We start from the raw sequence: 5,000 nt of genomic DNA, 5'->3' as shown, positions 1-5,000 counted from the left end.
GGAATCCGGAACCAGTGGGATGATGGGCAAGGATTTAGGATTCGGGATTCACGCTATGATTAGGATAATGAGATGAGATGGGGTGATGGATGAGGACGTCGGCAGCCACAAGCGTCAGGTGACGAGGTGAAAAGATTTAAAAGCGGGGATACAGGGCAGTGTCTAAGGGAATTGAAGCTTTATTAGGAGATTAAAATTAGGTCACAACAACAAAACAGACAAACAAAACTACATTAAAAACAGGAAGAGAGAACACAAACAAACAAGGGAACATTAAAAACAAGTGGAAAGAGGAAGGGGAAAAACGGAAATGAAGGAGTAGGAGATGGTTACAGAGTGTGCAGCCAAAGCTAGAACACTGCATCCACTTCTTCGTCCCATGCTAGAGAAAACAGATCATGGCCTATTCCCGGTCTCCAGCCGGAACGAAAGATGGTGTCGAGTCTATCCATCCAGTCAGAATGCCAGGCACGGAGTTTGTCGATCTGTTTACAGACCAACCTACGCCACTCGATGTTCAGAGGAAGCAGAGAAGCTTCCTCATGGAGTTCAGATGTTGTAATATATTGATCCCAACATACGTCATAGATCCATCTGAGTGCTTTATTCTGAACGAGCTGGAGTTTGCGCATGTTAGTGTAAGCTGTTTGTGAGAGTGCAAGTGGTGTGTATGTCATCAGAGGTTTGATAAGTGTTTTGTATAGATGCAGCTTCGTGCGAGGGGCCGCACTTCTAAATCGATACAGCGAAAGTAGGGTTTTGCGAGCCAATGCGGCTTTTGACTTAGCGTAAATATGAAAACGAAAGTTCGTATCAAAAGTTAAACCAAGGATGGTACAAGAGGATGTGATTTGAAGCGGTGGTTGTAGTCTGTCGAAGCTGTTGAGGTAAATGTTGTCGTAAGGAGGAAGTTTTCGTGGTTTTAAAAAGAGAACCTTTGTTTTTGTCGCGTTAGTCTTGATACGCCATTTATGCTCCCATCTCGAGACATTGTCAAGTTCGTCATTGATGCGTCGAACGACACCTGAAAGCGCATCGTGTCGAGCTAAGTGAGTACAATCGTCGGCATAGAGGATAGTGAGTGAATCTGTGTGTGTGGGGTTTGGAAGGTCGTTTGTGTATAATGTATAGAGTGTTGGGCTGAGTATGCTGCCCTGAGGTACTCCTGCGTGCATTGATATTGTGCCTGAAACTTGATTTAAGAATTTAAGCTTTAATCTACGGTTATCAAGAAAATTGCAAAGTAATTTCTTAATTAAATTTGGAAAGTTAAATTTGGTGCACAGCTTGTACTTCAGGCCAGTATGCCAGACCGTGTCAAAGGCCCGCTCAACATCTTTCGTGACAAGAACAGTCTTTAGTCGTCGGTCTCTGTTATTACTGATGTAATTCGTCATGATGTTAAGTGCGTCTTGCGTCGAGTGATGCGAGCGAAAGCCGAATTGTTTGGGAGAGAGAAGGTTATGGTCTTCGAGATACCACCTTAGTCGAGTGTTTATGATTCGTTCGAAAATTTTCCCTAACGTCTCGAGTAGACTAATAGGGCGGTAACTCTTAGGGTCGGTCAGGTCTTTTTGTGGCTTAGGAATGAGGGCCACTAAAGCGGTCTTAAAGGGAACAGGAAAATAGCCGGTCGCGAGAGAAGAGTTGTAAAGATTTGTTAAAGCTTGGATGAGGTTGTCAGGAAGATGAAGAAGAGCGTCGCGTCCGATCTGTGAGGAGCCTGGAGCCTTACGAGGAACCCTCTTTAATCTTTCTTTGACCTCCTCACACGAGATGGGGGCTAAGAGTTCGCAGGTGTCGTCCAGCCTATCCAGACGGATAATTGGCTCTGGATTAGTTTCTACCCTGTTATTTTGACTCCAGGTTTCGATAGATTGAATATGTTGAGTGAAGAGTGGGTGGGGTGGGTGAGGGTAGAAAACTTGAGCCCAGTGCTCTTGAAAAACTCGAATAACATCCACGGGACTCGTTACATTTACATTATTATGAGTGAGGTGGGAAAAGGGAGGGTAATTACTACCTTTAAGTTGCTTAATTCTTTGCCAAAATTCCCGTGGATTGCGAACTCTGTTTGTTTCTACTTTCTTAATCAAATTTATCCAATAATTTTGATGGTCTGTATCAAGACTATCGATGACATGTCTTCGGAGAATAGATAAGTCCCATCTAACTTGGTTTAGTCTATTTAAATTTTGCGTGAAACGACTTCTATAACAAGTCAAGAGACGTTTTGTCCTTTCAGATGGCTGAAATGACATGCGAATTTTATACGAAGATCTGGGGATAGATCTAAGCATAGCTGAAGAAATGGAGGTGAAGATGAAGTTCCAATACCTATCTATTGATTGGGTGTCATTCCCATCGAGATTAACATGAAAATTTTGATCATTTAACGTTTGAGTGAAAGTCTCCCAATCTGCTTGTTTATACCGGAAAGATCGTTTTTCTTTGTTGAGTATAGGTGAGGTTGAAATCTTTAATATGACGGGTATGTGGTCCGAACCGACGTTCGGACCGGGTTGTAGGTGTGTGTGGTAGGCGAGTGCTGCCCTGTTCCCAAAGACGAGATCAGGGCGGCCCTTTCCTCTGTTTGTGTATGAGGTGAAGAAGTCGGGTCCGATGTAGTGGAGTCTTTTTGTTTCAAAGATAGAAAAGAGTTGCCTACCATGGGGGTTGGTAGATCTGTGGTGTAGTGCCGTGTGTGTGGCGTTGATGTCTCCGGCAAAGAAGACTGGGAGGCTGGTATAATTAAAAATCTTATTGAAATCTGCAAGAGGCAAGTTAGAATTTGGAGTGACATAGGCAGTGGAAAGGATAATAGGGCCCTGTGGGGTGAATATCCTGACTGCCATGAAGTCAGGGTGAGTGAATGGGGTGGTGATGAACTGAAAGCTGAGGGTGGATTTGATGAGAATACAGGACCCTACGTGCACTCCGTCTCTTGATTGCCTTGATGTGTATCCATAGTGCCGAATTCTATAGCCATTCGTGATGCCTATAGAATTCAGTAAGACGACATCGGGGCGTTCTTCTTCTAGAAAGTTGTAGAACAGGTTTCTGATGGAAAAAAAAGACCTTACGTTCGCTTGTACGATTGTTAGCATGTCACTCAAGGCAAAACCATTTTACCTGGGTTCACCTTGCGTGGCGTAACCCGCTTCCTGGAGCGGTCCCGAGCTCGATCCTCGATGTCCGGTTCGAGGTCAGGAAGAGAGTCCTGCGAGCAGGACACAGGGCGGAAGTCCTGGGAATCGGTGGACCAATCTCCAATACTCCCACGCTGCCCCATGGCTCCCCCGGAGGAGAGCAGGGGAACTGTCTCCTCAAGGGGAGGAAGGGGCTCGTTCGCGACCCCGGAGACGAACTCGACGTCGATCTCGGAATCGCTTGAATCCTCATCGAGGATAGTGTCATCGTGGTGATGACAAGGAGCAGGAAGGGGGGGATCCTTCTTGTCTGTTTCTGTATGCTTGGATGGTGGCGTGATGTGTTTGCGTGTATGATCAGTGTTTCTTGTAGAATTGCGTGCTTGTGCGGTTTCGTCTGTTTTGCGTTGTGGTGGTGGTTGCAAAACGAGGTGTCGTGGAGTGGAGCTAAGAGGCACTGAGTTAGTGTTTGTAGCCTCAGTAGCTTTAGTTTCGGTGGTTGTGGCGTACTCTGAAATGTATAGATTGTCGTCTTCGAAGATCTCCTCGGGGATGACAATGCTGGGGAATCCGTTTCTTTGTAGCATGAGTGGGACAATGTTCGCGAATCTTTTAGCGTTGTATTTGGCAGCAATGAGAGCGACGTGTAAGATGGTTTGGATTTTCGGGTCTGTGTTGGGAGTAAAGGCGTTTGTGGTTGGGAGTGGGAAGGGCATTGTCATCTTTGAGGAGGTCGGCCTGGGTGTACTGGTTTGAAGGGGTCGAGTGGCTGCTGTTGTGGCGTAAGAGGGGGCAGTGTTTTTGTTTTCCCTAATCTCAGTACGTTTTTCTTTCAGTATGGCTTTACGTCTCGGGCAGGATCCGCTAACTGCGACGTGAGAACCCTCGCAGTTGCAGCATTTGATGCTCTCTTTGCACTTGGCGAAGAAGTGACCTTCGCCAGCGCAACGGGAGCATCGTTGTGGGTGTGGGCATGAGTGTTTGCTGTGGTCGAAGCGGTAGCAGTTTAGGCATTGCTCTATCGGAATAAAGCACTCTGGTTCTACGTTGTATGTTGGAACCGATGTATTAAACATCATGAGTCCACGTGCTAGAAGTTTCTGTGCTTCCTCAGGGGCAGAGACTCGTATCTTGACGATACGAGACTCGGGAGGCTTATAAACATCAAGAACAGTGACACCGTTCTTGGCGGATACTTCCTGGGCGATAGACTCAGCAGATCGTGGGAGGATCGTCCTGTCGACCTTTTTCGCCACGACCGTGCATTTGGCCTTCGTTTCGGGAGAGGGTACGGGAGTGAAGCCATGATCTTTTAGTTTTCTCTGGCCTTCGGCCGAAAGAAAGGGGGTCAGGTGCTCAGCTTTTGCTACTGTCACTTTGTAGCCTTTATGAACTTGAAAGAGGTGGGTGACTGCCACCTCAGTGAGAGTGAAGATCCTCTGGAGAGCCTCCTCCGAAGAAAGAGGCTCTCCATCGTATGCTAATTTAATGACGTGACCCATGGATTACGTCATAGCGTGATTGATGGTGAAGGGCAACAGGGTCAATTTAGCAGAAGCTATTTTAATGACCAAGACGAGGACGAGGAATTGAACGTTAAGGGAAACGATAAGGGGGTTCCCTACCTGCCTATCAGTTCCTATCAGTAATTTGAACTAAAATGGCAGTCATAAGATGGTCTGCCAGACCAGTCCCTAACAAAATGGCAGCTCTCAATCCACCGTAAGGCAGGCACGCTAAGGCCCCCCAGACACACCCTCCCCTGCGGGAGGTAAAGGTCTGCCCACGTCCAAGCACGAGCTTGAAGATGGGGTTCGGTTCACCAGAAGGTGGAAAGAGAGCTATCCTATT

At 46.7% G+C, this 5,000-nt stretch overlaps 1 protein-coding gene across 1 annotated transcript in view; it reads right to left on the bottom strand.

Moving 5' to 3' along the window:
• Positions 1-2,922, bottom strand: part of LOC147471747 (histone H4) — a 4,154-nt gene extending 1,232 nt beyond the window's left edge. Inside the window, exon 1 of the mRNA XM_086538158.1 lies at positions 1-2,922. This exon is cut by the window's left edge and continues 1,232 nt beyond it. The gene's annotated coding sequence lies outside the window, so the exon portion shown is untranslated.
• Between the last annotated feature and the right edge of the window lie 2,078 nt (positions 2,923-5,000).

This window comes from Penaeus japonicus, unplaced genomic scaffold (genome assembly GCF_977035675.1).
Source record: "Penaeus japonicus unplaced genomic scaffold, GWHDUDI00000001_assembly GWHDUDI00000006, whole genome shotgun sequence".
Lineage (NCBI taxonomy): Eukaryota > Metazoa > Arthropoda > Malacostraca > Decapoda > Penaeidae > Penaeus > Penaeus japonicus.
Note: the sequence above shows the minus strand (reverse complement) of the source record. Positions and strands in the feature narration are given on the sequence as shown.